Source organism: Pelodiscus sinensis, chromosome 7, assembly GCF_049634645.1.
Source record: "Pelodiscus sinensis isolate JC-2024 chromosome 7, ASM4963464v1, whole genome shotgun sequence".
Taxonomy (NCBI): domain Eukaryota; kingdom Metazoa; phylum Chordata; order Testudines; family Trionychidae; genus Pelodiscus; species Pelodiscus sinensis.
The window spans coordinates 38,414,544-38,430,576 of record NC_134717.1 but is presented as its reverse complement, the minus strand read 5'-3'; the positions used below and the strand labels follow the sequence as shown (position 1 = coordinate 38,430,576).

Genomic DNA, 16,033 nt, shown 5'->3' with positions numbered 1-16,033 from the left:
CTAGGTGGAAAAGCATTTAAGTGTCTGACTTATTGGGAATATAGCTTAAAGTGATTCAAAGCATGGCTTGAATGTGAGCATGTGTGCATGTTATATAACAGGTATATACAATAGCTGCAGAGGGGTGTGTGTGTGTTTATGCACAAGGGGATAGAACAATTGCAGCTGCCAGCAAGTAAGTAAAAAAAAATTGAAGCTGGCATTGCAGAACAAAGATCAAGTGGCTAGGCAAGATAAAGAATGTCATATGGAAAGACCTCTTTTGGTACGGATTTCTAAATAATGGACTATATTTCTGAGCAATGCTAGTAACATTATTGGGAAAACAATCTAAGAACCACATTCTATCTTCGTATTTGCACAATAACATTTTAGCAGCTCTGTTGGCTGTTGGAAGACTCAAATCTGTGCATACACATCGTACTGGGAATGAGTTACGTTTTAAATGCACTTTCTACTTGTAGGTTCATGAATTTCAAAATAAAGGTGGGGGGGGTGAAATTGATCACCTGTTGAACAGGACAGGAGACTCTACAGGTTCTTTGCCAGTCATGAGGCATACCGGAGCAGTTGACAAAGGAAGCCTTTGTTGACCACACTGCATCTAGACTGCCGCGTTGTGCCGGATTAGATGATCATTGCCACAGTGTGGCGGCCATTTTTATTTTAATGAAGCGGGGATTATTTAAATTACTATGTGTAAGTGGTTGTAAAATAAACTATTTTACATGGCTCTGTCGAGGGAGCCATGTAGTCTAGATGTAGCCCCGCTGCATAAGGTGCTACAGGATGCATGCATCCAAATTAAGAGATCACAGAGAGGAAAGAGCAATAAACAAACTTCTGAGTAGCAGAAATAAGAGTGAGACTGATTCTGAACTGATCCAGTCTTTATCAAGATGCAAGCAGGCAGCTGAGCTTCTGGGTTGGGTTTATTTCTTTTTTTCTTCTTCTTCGAAATACCAAGGAAAAAAATCAACATGTTGTAAAGGAAGTGGGGGCAGAAAAAACACTGACAATGGACTAAATCAATGTTGTCTTAGGTGGTAAGATAGAGAGAGCCATAGGGGATGGATAACAGTTTATATTTCATCTGAAAATAGTCCTTGAGACTCCAGCTATTAACTGAACCACAAGATTTTAGCTGAAATACTTCTAAGAAATTTTATCTTAAAGCATTCTTCCTGGTGATATACCCTATTCTTGTGATCACTTCAAATTGGCAATTCCATGAAGATTTGGAAAATGTGTCTTTGAAGTTCTGTGGTTATTGGCTTTTGGGTTGTAAAGGAACAAAACAGTCAGTGAAGGGTTAAAAGATAAATATTTGGATCAGTAGCCCTCAATAGCATAACACTGTAGGTAAAAGTGTAGCCCAGACTCATCTTCTATTCATCCTCTATGCATGTAAATGTAAATTCCATCTGCTATGGGATTAATTTAGATGGGAAAATATGAAATACATTTGCAGTGAAACTAAAGGATATCGCTGTGCCTAAGTGAAGTCAGTTTTTACATTATTCAGAAATGGGTTATTCCTTGCTGAGATCATGAGACTAATGTTGCGTGTGTAGAAGCTAGCCTTTGGTTGCAATTTCACTCATGAGCTTTTTCATCTACTCCTCCTGTTCCAACCTGACATTAATAAAAATATGTTTTTAATGCAGTCTCATAGCAACAGTGGTAACCTTGGTCCAATTAAAATGTTGTAGCCAGGCCAGAAAGTACATTTCCTATATGTGGGGTGGGGAGGTGAGGAGAGTTACCTTATATTGCATAATACACTTTTAGTAGATTTACCTGCTTATATTTGTTTTTGAAATATCCCTGGATTTAGCAGCTTGTATTTTAAAACTGGCAGGTGTGTTAAAAGGACATTGCCAATTATTTTATTACTCTACATTATGACTGTTTAGAACACAGTCTATGAAGCTTGAAAACATAACATCCTTTGTACCGAATGTGTTGCTTTCTGTTTTGGTAAACTACAGTTGCCACTGTAATGGCTTGTTATGGGCCCAATCCAGCAGTTTTTACTCAGATTCTTCCACTGGTTTATAAAGGACTGCATCACTGGGCCTCCTGTTTTGTTTTTCTTTGTTTTTTGATTTTGCAGTGAGGTCCATGGAGCTCTGAACCAGGGCAAGTGTCCACCCATGTGGAAGTTACTGCAGAACTGTCTGCACAGGTGACTGAGCAACAATGCTTACCTCAATCCATCTCTGAGAATGTTGCTTAGTTAACTATTACTATCAATAGATGCTCGTTTGCTATTTATGTAGGTCTTATAAAATGCTTTTAATTTCTTAGCAACATTTTTTCTTTCTTTTGTGGGTGTGTAAGGATTTTGCAACACAATATAAATTTAAAATTAGGGCTTATTTAAGAGATCTAAATTTCTCAGTATTGTCCGTTTTTACTAATTCCACTACCATGTTATGTACATGATTGAAAGAGCAGATTCATTGAGTTCATGAGGAAATGAATAGGCACTTACATTAATTTTTTCTGAATTCTATATCTCCATATTCTTGAACTGTGCATTTGAAAATCAAAGATCAATTGTCTATTTTAATTTAAATCACATGATTTCTCTATTTTATGTCTAGTTTTGATAGTGGAATCTGTGATATGCTTCAGTCTTGCAAGAGCATCAGCAATTATGTCATGAAGTACATATTTAAATATCCACTGATGTAAAGTTCTGAGCGCAGCAGGGCAAGAAAGAAATGGCTCTCATTTAATCTAAGGCCCTGATTCTGCAGGCTGTTCTGTGATATTAAAGTTAATAGGATTCTCTACAAATCTGTTGGTGCAGAGAGACTTGCAAGATCAGGGACTAATTGGACAGAAAACACAAAATACTCTAGGGCTGTGTCGAGACTGGCAAGTTTTTCCGCAAAATCATCTGCTTTTGCGCAAAAACTTGCCAGCTGTCTACACTGGCCGCTTGAATTTCCGCAAAATCACTGACTATCTCATGTCAGATTGTCAGCGCTTTTGCGGAAATACTATGCTGCTCCCGTTTGGGCAAAAGTCTTTTTCCAAAAAACTTTTGCGCAAAAGGGCCTGTGTAGGCAGCAGAGATTTATTTTCCGCAAAAAAGCCCCGATCGCGAAAATGGTGATTGGGACTTTCTTGCGGAAAAGCGTGTCTAGATTGTCCACGGACGCTTTTCCGAAAAAAGTGCTTTTGTGGAAAAGCGTCCTGCCAATCCAGATGCGCTTTTCCGAAAATGCTTTTAACGGAAAACTTTTCCGTTAAAAGCATTTCCGGAAAATCATGCCAGTGTAGACGTAGCTGAGGAGAATCCAGAGGAAGTCTGTTTTGAAACATTTTTTGTAAGCTTTAATGTTTTGGTCATGGTTTGATGACTGTACATTCCCTTCTCTCCCTGCCCCCCACACACTTATGTGGCTTAGTACTGTGGGCATCTTATTTTGCACAATAATGCATGTTGCAGAATGTTGTTCTTGTTGGGTTTGTCACTATCTACTTTTCTGGAATCGTTGGGCTGCCAGTACATGTACTTCGATATTAGTTAAATGGTACTGATTTGGGATTCACAATCTGAGTGATTCTACAGAGGCTGGAGTTTTTACGTACATAGCTTATCTAGATCAGATTTTTGTCACATCTCTAATTTTTATCTTTCATAGGAATGTCACAAATGCTTTGATATTCATTCCTTTCAAAGGAATTTTTTCATCTTGAACTGTATAGAGCATAAAACAAAAGTGTTTATTCTTAAAGATGATCTTGCCTTCCAGTAGTAGATAATCTGAGAGAGCATTTTTATATTGTCATTGCCTTTGGATCAGGTATCGCATAAGAAAATTTTAAAATAACAAGACGACATGCTATATAGGTAGTGATGTTTATCATTAAGGTTGCCTGATGCTTTCTATTGTAAGACCCTATTTTAATTGCTGTAACTTTAACATGATAGGCTAAAATTTCCCATGCTCAGTATCTGCCTCAGTATGAATTTTTTTTTAAAATCAGCAAAATAGTTCAGCTACTGAAAATGTGATTAAAGACCATGGCATTTTAAGATTTAAAAATCTTACAACAGATCATTTTCAAATCCTACGCTGTGCGATTCAATCTGGATTTCCTATTTCCCAGGATGGGAGGAGGGAATTGTCACTTTCAAATTATAATCATAATATTGGTTGAAAAGCTCCCACAGAATTTTCTAATTTATTCCCATTTTACAGTGGGGTAGCTGAGCCACTGAGGCTATGTCTAGACTGCAAGCCTCTTTCGAAAGAGGCTCTTTCGAAAGATACTTTCGAAAGAGCCTCTTTCGAAAGAGAGCGTCTAGACTGCACGTGGAATTTCGAAAAAGCAAGCTGCTTTTTCGAAAGAAAGCACCCAGTGAGTCTGGATGCTCTCTTTCTAAAAAGCCTGTTTGCTTTCAAGAACGCCTTCTTTCGAAAGAGCACTTTCGAAAGAAGGCGTTCTTCCTCGTGGAATTAGGTTTACCACCGTCGAAAGAAAAGCCGCATTCTTTCGATTTAATTTCTGCAGTCTAGACGCAGGTGAAGTTTTTTCGAAAAAAGGCTACTTTTTTCGAAAAAAACCCTGAGTCTGGACACAGCCAAAGAGCTTAAGGTACTGCCTAATCTGAAATGACTATGGCCTTATTAAGTTCTATGAGAAAAAAAGTTTTATTTAGAGAACAGTTCCCATTGACATTCAACTACAGCTGTGAGATTTCAGCATTTCCACAAACCAGACCTCCAGAAAATGAGGAAAACAAAACTTGTCAAAAGTCTGGGTTAAGTGACTTCCCCAGTATCACATAGTGGCAGAAATAGAATCTAGGTTTTCAGAGAGGCATTAATTTTGTTAACAATAAGGCTATCCTTTCTCTTTCTCTCATTCACTAATACAATTGGGTGACTTTTTTGATTGATTAATTTTTTCCCAAAAATGCAGTTTCAGGGAGATCAAAAAACTACTCACAAATTCAGGTCATATTTGGCAAATAGTAATGTACAAGTACAACATGAGGGAATCTTTAAAATAACTTACTTATTTTGAAACATTGTAAAACAAAGCGTGTGTTTTATTTTAAGAGATTCCTAACAAGTGTGAAAATAACCTAAAACTTACCAAAACAAAAGGAAAAACAATAGTTTTTGTTTGGAGTCAAACAGAGTTTCATTTGACAACAGTTAAATTTTATCTTATTTTAGTAAGGAAAAACAAAATTCAGTTTTGGTTAGAAGCTAAATTTATTTTTGGTTTGACCACTAAACCAAAATGTCACTTATTCATTTCACTCTTTTCTTTGCCAACTTTCAAATACTACAACAAATGAAACGAGTGTCCTATCTCTGTATCATACGACCCTGATTTATTTCCTAAAAAGTAAAAAGCATCCTATACATCGCAGTGAAGTACAGTAAATTTCCGATAATCCAGCCCCTCTAGGACCCAGGGGGTGCCAGATTATCAGATATGCCAGACTATCGGAAGCAGGGGGGGGCTATGAGGGGTCTGTGGTGGGGTGGGGGGATGCCACCCCAGACCCCTCATAGCCCCCCCTTCCGATAGTCCGGCTCTGCTCCAGGCGTCCCTGATTCAGCCGCTGCTGGTCAGTTTTAGCAGCGGCTGAATCGGGGACGCCTGCAGCAGAGCAGCTGGAGTGCTGCCGGGTTGGTCCAGTAGCGTCGACCCTTGGCGCTGCGAGACCAACCCGGCAGCACCTCAGCTGCTCTTGGGGATGCCTGGGACAGAGCAGCTGGGGCGCTGCGGGGTTGGTCCAGTAGCGCCGTACCTCGGAGCTGCGGGGACCAAGCCGGCAGCACCCCAGCTGCTCTGTTCCAGGTGTACCCAAGTCAGCTGCTGCTGAAACTGACCAGCGGCTGATTCTAGGAAGCCGGGGAAGAGCAGCTCTGCCCCTGGCTTTCCCCATTCAGCTGCTGGTCAGTTTTAGCAGCGGATGAATCTGGGAAGCTGGGGGCAGAGCAGCTCCAATGGTCTGGCTGCCCGGAGCACTTCTGGGTTCCTGATGGTGCCGGACCATCAGGAGTACCGGACCATCGGAGTTTTACTGTAATACATTTTTATATGTAGTATAATGATGATGCTTAGTATCACAAAAATAGGAGTTAAGTGAGCTTCATATGTTCAGTTATGCTAGTCCAATTCCATCATCCCCTTTGAAAATGAAAAGGCTTTTACTTAATTTATATTTAAAGCTCTCACAAGTTTTGGTCTGGAGCTCATCACAAAGTATTTTAAACATTGGTAAAATCATGTTTACCGTTCATTAAATTGATCACTTTTTTTTTGCTTTCAAAACATGCAGTTTCCAGTCAGATCCCAAACATAATGAGTTATAGCTGATACATTTTTAAAATGAACAAGAAAATAGCATTGATACTGCAAGTTCACCGTGAGGTATTCTGACTGATTACCTCTTCAACAGTATTGCTAACTAACTCTATCAAGTGCTATTAATCTTTTAGTTTCATGAACACTCCTCTAGAGAATCATATAGTTTAATGGCTTGGGGAACAGAACTGGGAGCTAAATGCATGAGTTTTAATCTTGCCTGTGAGATGGATTCATTCTGGGGCTGCTTTGTGCTTGTCACTTAGAGCCAAATTAAAAAAACCCAGAACATTGACAACTTTATCTTATCATAATGCATAACATTTAAGGAACTCACAAGAAAAATCTGTGTGTGTGTGTGTGTGTGTGTGTGTGTGTGTGTGTGTGTGTAAAATGTTATTTAAAATAAATACTGTATTAAAAACATCTTAAAATAAAAGCAAAATTTGAGGAATATGGAAATGCAGAGTGAAGGGAATGGATCCTTTACTTTACTCTCACTCTCCAATGTGTGCATTACCTAAATATAGGTAATATATATGCTAAGTATCACAGCACGAAAACTAGTTGATAATTTAAATTGTTTCTATCTTGATTATTGGTTAGAGAAGCACTGTTATGTCAGATGAGTGAAACGTTATTGTCTGAGCTGTCCTCGTATATAAGGTTTATGTCCAAAGCTGTATAATTGAATAGTCTAGTACATGTAGGATGAGAGAGCGAAGGTATTTTTTGTAAGTTTGTTGACTAGGATACTGTTATGCAGACCATGATGATAATCTATTAGATTTTTTTTAGCAGTTTGTCAAAGCAAAAGTGTATGAAAAGTAATGTAGTTAGTCAAACACTTGTTTTGGATAGATATTCCAAAACAAGGGCTTGAATTTAAAAAAACTTAGGTGTGCATTGTTTCTCTTCCTTAGGCAAACATTTGCCACAACTGTGCATACAAATGGCTATTTTAGCATTTAGCTGATCTTTGTCTGTTGAAACACCTGAGTTGCATATTCAGCTACAGTAATTTTGTATATAAAGGAAGTGAGGAAGTTTCAATGCATTTGCATATTTAACGCTATTGAAGGAGTAAATTAATAAATGTAGATCATTTTCAGAAAGTTGTATTTATTATTTTGTTGATTTAAATTTTGTTGATTTAAGGGCAACTAAAATGATTAGGGGTTTGGAATGGGTCCTATATGAAGAGAGGTTAAAATGACTGGAACTTTTCAGCTTAGAAAAGAGGAGACTCAGGGGGGATATGATAGAGGTCTATAAAATCATGAATGGTGTGGAGAGGGCTGATAAAGGAAAGTTATTTATTAGTTCGCATAATAGAAGAACTAGAGGACACCATATGAATTAATGGGTAGCAGGTTTAAAACTAATAAAAGAAAGTTCTTCTTCACACAGCGTGTAGTCAACCTGTGGAACTCCTTGCTAGAGGAGATTGTGAAGGCTGGGACTATAACAGAGTTTAAAGAGAAGCTAGATAATTTCATGGAGGTTAGGTCCATAAAAGGCTATTAGCCAGGGGACAGAAATGGTGTCCCTGGCCTCTGTTTGTCAGAGGCTGGAGAAGGATGGCAGGAGACAAATCGCTTGATCATCGTCTTCGGTCCATCCTCTCTGGGGCACCTGTGCTGGCCACTGTTGGCAGACAGGCTACTGGGCTAGATGGACCTTTGGTCTGACCCAGTACGGCTGTTCTTATGTTCAAAATAAAGAAAAGGAGGCATATGTATATTTGAAATGACCCTTGTACTTTAGCCATATCAAAATAACTGATAGCATTTTATCAAAGCTATGGAACAAATTTACAGCACAATACTATACTATAAATCAGATATATTATAAATTCAGAAAGATTAAGGAAAGTTGTTTTTGAACAATCTTTTAAAGTGTCATGTGTAGTTTTGGACAAAAATAAAGATGTTTTCATGGCTGACTTGAATTTTAGTTTCAGCTCACATTAGTTATTCTAGTTATTTTCCAGCCAGATCTCTCAACTGAGAGTTTTGAGGTAAATTGTTAACTCTCTGAACATTGATATCAGCTGCCATAAATAAAGATACCATTATCTTGGTTCTGCCTTTCAATTTCAGCAACAACTCCTAACTTTTTGAAGCTTATTTTTAAAGATAAAGGTTGACAAAGGAGCTGTGGGAATTTCAGTATTTGTTGCATATGTATCTTCTGTTTCATTTCATGTAATTTTGCAATCCGTATATTTCCCTAAAATTTTAATAATTAAGTAATTAATGAGAACAGGGGTTCTACAACAATATTTATAGTGTGAGAGTGGGTGAGTGAAGCAATAGAAACCACGTATCTGGTGTGTGTTGTTATGACAGGGAGTGTGGCAGCATCTCCAGCACTCTGTTACAGTATCAATGATGTATATTTTGGTGTGCTCTGAGTGTAAAAACATTTTTCCCTCAACAAAGGAGCAAGAGGCAATTTTTCACCATAATGGGTTAATTTTCACTCCAAAAAACTTTTGATTTTCAGAAGTCTTGCATTCCGTTACAGGTGTTTTACACCAATCACAGAGCATACTGTACAGCATTTTACACAGTGTATACCCATGTCTGTCAGAACACAGTCCCAGTCCCCCCCCGGATCACCAAGCTGTTGTGAGTGAACCCAAACACTAGATCCCATATATGCTTCTAAGCTCCCTGACTCTTCATGGAACCTGGTCTCTATTACACGGCTCACTCCTAAACTCAGACTCCTTGTCTGAATAATTGCTTGGGATCTAGGACTACAGCAGGGCTACTCCCCTTTAGAAGCTCAAGGGGCCACAATGACACTCACAGCACATGCAGAGGGCTGCAACTTCAGTGTGGCTCCATATAGATGCAAATATATACAAATATATGCAAATAGTTTCTTTCACACTGACGAGCAGGCATACAAAGCACTTCCCACACAGCCTAAGCACTCTCAGAACCTCCTCCCTGGGGGTTAGAAACACCTACACCCTGTACCCTTCTGTTCTAGCCAGCCCGTCCACTTGCGTCTTTCAGTGCTCACCCTGCCTGGGAGATGCCTCACCATTGTGAAGCGTGTTCCCAGTGGAGGCTATGTTCAAAAGTTCATGTTGAGCCCCACATAAACCCAAACTGCACCATGGGCCTCAAACAGGCCAAGTGTTGAGTAGCCCTGGACTACAGTGTCCACCTGCTACCCCCAGTCCTATCAACCCCATCTATTTGTTTAGGTACTGTCCCTCAGATGTCTGCCTAGGTGGTCACATTGCGGTTAGTTTAACCCATGAAGGAACAAGAAAAGGAGCCAGAGTCTCATTAAAGACATTTCTTCACCATGGGTATTATTGTTGTATTGTACAGTATTATTATAATCACTAGTGAATTTACAGATCACTGTAAAACAACAAAAAGTTCTGAGACTTTGCTTCTAGGGTAAATGATTAGAAAATGTTCCTTAAATTAACTAGATTGAATGTAACGAAAATGAAGGTTTAAGGGTGACTTGTCTATGAGTGCCTATGTGAACAAATATTTAGTAATGGGCTCTTCATTCTACCAGGGGAAGGTATAACCAAACCAGAAGCTAGAATCCAAGTCTCTGCAAAGTTAGGGACTGTTTGGGTCTGGTTTTCTGGTAAGACCTACCTCCAGTATTTATTAAAAACTGAAACTGAGTGGATAACAATTGAAAGAATTCTTATTTTCAGCTCTTACTTTTGGATTCCCCCTCCTCCTAAAAAATTATTCTGCACTGGAGCAAAATGGGGGAAAAGGAAGCTTTCTGCTGCTTTTGCATTCCCATGGACCAGAGGCTACCCAGGAGCAAGTTCAGTCCCAGACACCATTGAGAGTAGCTTCTATGCTAATATATATTGGTTAGCTGCCCCTGGCCATTCTGGAAATGGGGTCACCAGAGGACTGCTCAGATAATATATATGTTCTGCTGCATGAGGTGTGGGAGTTTGAAAAAGGATTGTGATGACCTATGTTGAGTCTTCATCACCTGGCCACTTCTGCTTTCTTTGGATTTAATAGTACTTTTGCTCTTTGAGCTGCTATAATGGCTCAGACAGGTCTATAAGATGGCCAGTAATCAGGCCCAAAGCATTTCTAGAACTTTAGAGCTACTCGAGGATTTAAAATACAAGCATGATGCTCAAATTTTAAAAAGGCGGGGGGGGGGGGGAATCCTGGAAATCTAATGACTATATCTTCAATTCCTCATAATATATATTACTAAGAAAAATATATATTTAGATGGAGCTGTGAATAACAGTAGTAATTTGTAAAAAGCCATGCAAGAAATTAAACATCTCCCTCTTTGATGCTGAATTACAATTAGTGGAGGAAGGCAATGCACTAAATGCAATATCTAAACTTTAGCAAAGCAGCTGATGATCTTATTTGAAAAATATCAAGTTTGACTTGGATATGAGGAATTGTCACATGGAATTGAAAAGTGACTAGAAAACCTTAAGCAAAGCAACACAGGGTAATGATAAAGGACTGCTATCGTGTAACTTGCACAAACCCGCCCAAAACTCTAAGGAACTAGGAGCAATGAATTACAAGATGGGTCTCAAAAATAGCAGTAGAAACCAGCAATGAGGTGTCCAGGAAATAATGCAAGCTCTGTTGCTTAATGGCCTGTTTTCTTCTAGCACAGTTCCACTGAATTCTGTGAGCTAATGCCACCCAAGAATTTGTCCCAGTGTCTTTTAATAATGATCTTGAAGGGGGGTTGTCACAAGTGGCTATGCCAGGCATATTATGTGCAGCAAGTCACAGTATGACAGGTACAGTGGGTCTCCTGATTCTCACTGGGACTCTGCCTTACAAAGTCTTTCCCGGAGCTTCCAAGTGCTGCTTTACCCTCCTAATCAGCTAGATGGGAGCACCTGCCTTGGCACAAGGGTGCTCGATCTTCATTTACTGGGGCCACTCATTCTGGGATGTAGTAAAGATCATATTAATTTCAGGAATGAAGTGAAATGAGGTGGTTGTGGCTGTCACTGAGGAAAGAGAAATACTACAAAAGCATCAAGAAAAGAGAGGAAAAAAATGTCTGAGGAAATCACAAAATAAGCCAGCCTGGAAAATGAAAGCAAAACATCTGGGGAAAATATTTTGAATGTGGCCTATCAATGATAGTGGAGAGAAGCTTAGATTTAATTACCCTGCGTCGTGAACCAACCAAAAAGTCAATGAATTCTAGATTGGATACACATTTTATTCAGGTTCCTATACTTCTATCAAAACTGGTATCTGAATGTAAGCTTTTAGGGTATGTCTACACTACAGAGTTAGTTAATTCAAAATAAGACATTATTTTGAATTAACTTTAATAGCTGTCTACACATACAAACCACTATTTCAAAATAAATTCGAAATAGCGGAGCCCTTATTTCGAATTAGGTAAACCTCATTCTACGAGGAATAACACCTAATTTGAAATAGCTAATTTGAAATAAGTGCTGGTTAGACACTTATTTTGAATTAGGGGGCCTCCAGCCCTTCCCATTTCCCCCTGGTGGCCACTCTGGGCCAAACCAGGAAAACTTGTCTGCTCCCCCACCAGCGTCAGAGCCCTTAAAGGGGCAGACTCTGGCCACAGTGCCTGTGCCAATTGCCAGCCTGCCAGCCCAGAGCCAGCAGACCGTGCACCTGGCACACCATGAGCCAGCCACCCGCTGCCACTCAGCCCTCCACCGCTCCCCAGGATCAGGCTGGCAGCTCCCAGGAGCCTACCAGGGGCCGCAAAAGGAGGGCGCCTTCCTGGTCAAGTGCGGAGATCGTAGGCCTCATTGAGATTTGGGGAGAGGCCTCCAATGCCCACGATCTCCACACTAGGTTCAGGAATGCGGCCGTCTACAGTCACATGGCTGCCAGCCTGGCCACCAGAGGCCACATGCACAGCCAGGAGCAGGTGTGGGCAAAAGTTAAAGGACTGTGGCAGGCCTATGACAGAGCCTCCCAACCAGGGACTGACCCAGAGGTCTTCCCCTACTATGAGGCCCTGAACTGCATCCTGGGAGGTCAGACGGTCCGTGCCCCCCGTCATCATTGACCCTGGGGCAGAGGGCCCTGCCCCTGACACAGGGGAAGAGGAGGAGGAGGAGGAGGAGGAGGAGGACAGCAGCCAGGAGCCTACAGGGAGCCTGCCCTGCACCAAGAAACCCTGAGCCGAACCAGAGAGCCCGTCAGCAGCCTCATCCGAGGCCGGGGAGGCCTCCACATGTGAGTGACATCACAGACCCCTTATGCGGGGCGGGGGGGGGGAGCGGGAGCCCAGGAACCTTACCCCGGGGAGAGACACTGCACACTGCCCTCCCTCCAGATGCCCCCTCTACATAGAGGCAGGGCACATCTCCCCCCACCACCACACTATAGGCAGCAAAAGGGGCTGGGTTCTGGGCCAGCTCACAATCCCAGAGATAGCAGGACATGATGGTGTGGACACACCTGCCATCCTCACTTTGCAGAGGGGGGCTGGATTTCACCCACTGTGTCCCCAAGGAGAATTGACCACTTCTCTTGTTTCACCACAGCACCTGCAAGTGCAGGACATACCACCCCGCCTGCACCCTCCACCCGAACCCGGGCCAGCAGGCGCACCCACAACCCGGAGGAGTTCCAGAGGCAGCAGCTGTGGTTGCAGGGACAGCAGGTCCACAGCCAGGAGCAGTGGGTGTAAGAGGACCTTCAGCTGTGGCGGGACAGCTTGAGGGAGTTCCGGGAGCAGGGCTGTGCCCTCTGCGAGCACCTGCAGGCCCTGGTGGACCGATTGCTGCCTCTTACTGTTCCAGCCACTGTGGCCACCCCACCTATTGCTCCTCCTCCCACCCCTGCTCCCTCTCTTGCTTCTTCTGCACTCCCCGTCCCTCCTGCCTCACCCTCCACACCCACTCCCCCCCAACACCCTCGCACCCGCAGTGCTGCGAGACGGGAGAGCCAGCAAGACCCCCAACCCTGAGCTTCCCCTCTGTCTTCTTCCCCTTGCCTCCCCCTTCCAGCTCCCTCCTCCCAGGTTTCCCCCTTTCCCTCTCCCGCCCTCATTCCTCCCTTCCCCCCACCCCAGTTATGTGAAATAAAGACTTTTTTGTGGCCACATGGGTATTTTTAATTGTAGATCAGGGAGAGGAAAGGGGAAGGAAGTGGGGGAGGAATGTAAGGCCCCAGGCCCCAGTGGGCCATGCCAGGGGGACTTCGGTCCTTGTCTGCCTGGAAGCTCTTCCACAGGGCTTCCCAGTTGTGGACAGCCCCCTGAAGTGCCTCCCAGCTGGCAGCCATGCAGGGCTGTACGTACCGGCCAGCCAGGTGGTCAGCCTCTGCCATCCAGGCTGGCAGGAAAGCCTCCCCCTTCCTCTCGCACAAATTGTGGAGCGCACAGCACACAGCCACCACATACAGAATATTGTGGTGGGAGAGGTCGAGGCAGGTGAGGAGGCATCTAAACCATGCTTTCAGTCATCCAAAGGCCCCCTCGACCACGATGCGGGCCCTGCTGAGCCTGGCACTTAAGGCCTGCCGGGAGAGGCTGATGTGTCCCGTGTAGGGCTTCATGAGCCAGGGCTGTAGGGAGTAGGCTGCATCCCCCACCAGGCATGCTGGCATGTCCACGTCCCCAACCCTGATGTGGCGGTCAGGGAAGAAAGTCCCTGTAGTCAATGTAGAGGGAGACCTGGTGGTCTGGGATGTGCGTCCCGTTGATTGTCTCCCCTTCCCCCCCCCGCAGTTGGGGAAGCTGAGGGTGCCAAACCCCTAGATGACCGCATCCAGGTCGGTGAGGCAGATGACACTGCAGAGCAGCACCCAGTTGATGGCCTTGACCACTTGCAGAGAGAGACAAAAAACCAAGGGTTGCTGGGGTGCCTGGGTGGCTGGGAGTGTTCTTCCCCCGCCCATGCCCCACTCCCAGGAGCAACCCCCACTGCAATCCTGGCCACCGCGGGCAATCTGTAGCGCTGCCGGGATGGACCTACCCCTCACTGGGTGGGCATTTATACCACCTTCCCCCCCATTTTCCCTGGGGCAGCCCACATCCTCCTTGAACCCCCCTCTCCTGGCCCAGTGGCCGGTGAGTGCCATACCTGCATGAGCACTGCTCTGACAGTGGATCTCCCCATGCCGAACTGGTTCCCAACGGATCGGTAGCTATTCGGCATGGAGAGCTTTCAGAGGGCGATGGCCACCCCCTTGTGGAGGGGAATGGTGGGTCTCATGCGTGTCTCCCATTGCTGTAGAGCAGGGGCGAGCCACTCGCAGAGCTCCAGAAAGGTGTCTTCCTTCACCATGAAGTTCTGGGTCCCCAGCGCTCCAGGACGATGCATTCCTACCAGTTGCTGCTGGTGTCTAGCCGCCAGATGTGGCGGGGCATGCTGGTGTCCAGGCACCGCTCCTCCAGGGCCCCCAGCAGGGGCAGAGGGAGGGTCAGTGGGTTGAACTGCAGCAGAAGGTGCCAGGCAGACTCCAGCAATTGCTGCCAGGCTTCGAGCAAGATGTTTAACATGAGCACCAGAGTGCCCAGGAGTGGCTCTGGCTCCATGGTGCTGAGTGCTATGGTGTCCCAAACGAGAGCGACTGAAGCATGCGGAAAGAAAAACACTTTGCTGTCCTTTGGCAAGGTAGACAAGCAAGCAGGAAAGCTGAGAGCCGGCTGTCCAGGGGGGTCCCTTTAAGCATGAGCCTCAGATAGCCTCAGACAATAGCCACACAAAGCAACTACTGACCTGATGCCCTGCTGGAACCGGTTTCAGCTGCCCTTAAATGCGATCCAGCATCCAATCAGTGTGGACGTGCTATTTCGAAAAAGCAAAACGCTATTTCGAATTAGTTTCTGGGTCTAGATGCGTTATTTCGAATTAACTAATTCAAAATAAGTTAATTCGAAATAGCGCTGTAGTGTAGACATACCTTTAGAGACATCATCTCACAGGGAAGAAATGTGATAGTTCATTTCTAGATGGCTTTAGTGATATGGTACGTACAATTCTACGTTCAGTTCTGGAAACAATTTCTCCAAGACCTAACTTGCACCACTCCCAATATGACAATGTGCCTTAAGACTGAGGTTTTGAAAAGTGTTCACCAGTAGCCTAACTGCTCCCATTGAACTTACTGGAAGCAAGAGGGTTTTGAAAATCTCATCCTGAAGACAGTCTGGTCCATCGTGTAGGAAAAACAAAGAAACAAATTAGGAGAAAGATGGACACATGACCTAATCTGTAATTTCTGACATTTTAATGATACAGGAGTATTGCAGTCAGTGCAGCTAAGACTTAGGTTACTGAATTTATACAATGTAATGAAAGTTGATAACTAGATTTAACACATAATAGTTAATTTTTTTCAGTTAGTTTCTACTGTTTAATTACCCATCTCAACCCTAAAAGGAAACTTAAGTATGCTAATTTACTTCAAAATCATTTAAAAAACCTTTCATAAATTGAGTTTGTTTTTACGACAAAGTAGCTACAGATAAGGTGAGTGAGGTAATATCTTTTATTGGGCCATTCTGGAAAGAGATAAGCTTTCATGTCAACTATCTGTTCAATCTTGTATTTAGGTGTGACTCTAATTCCTTTTCCAGACTCGAGAAAGTGCTCTGTTTCTCTAAAAATCTTTGCTCAGCATCTGAAATTGTCCAGTAAAAGATATTATCTCACCCACCTTGTGTTGCTAATATACTGGGA

General features: G+C 43.2%; 1 protein-coding gene and 1 long non-coding RNA gene across 16 annotated transcripts in view; one reads left to right on the top strand and one right to left on the bottom strand.

Annotated features, from left to right (window-relative positions):
- B3GALT1 (beta-1,3-galactosyltransferase 1) overlaps nucleotides 1–16,033 on the bottom strand; it is a 364,445-nt gene that overhangs the window by 127,597 nt on the left and 220,815 nt on the right. The window lies entirely within an intron of this gene.
- LOC142830184 (uncharacterized) overlaps nucleotides 1–16,033 on the top strand; it is a 98,212-nt gene that overhangs the window by 80,893 nt on the left and 1,286 nt on the right. The window lies entirely within an intron of this gene.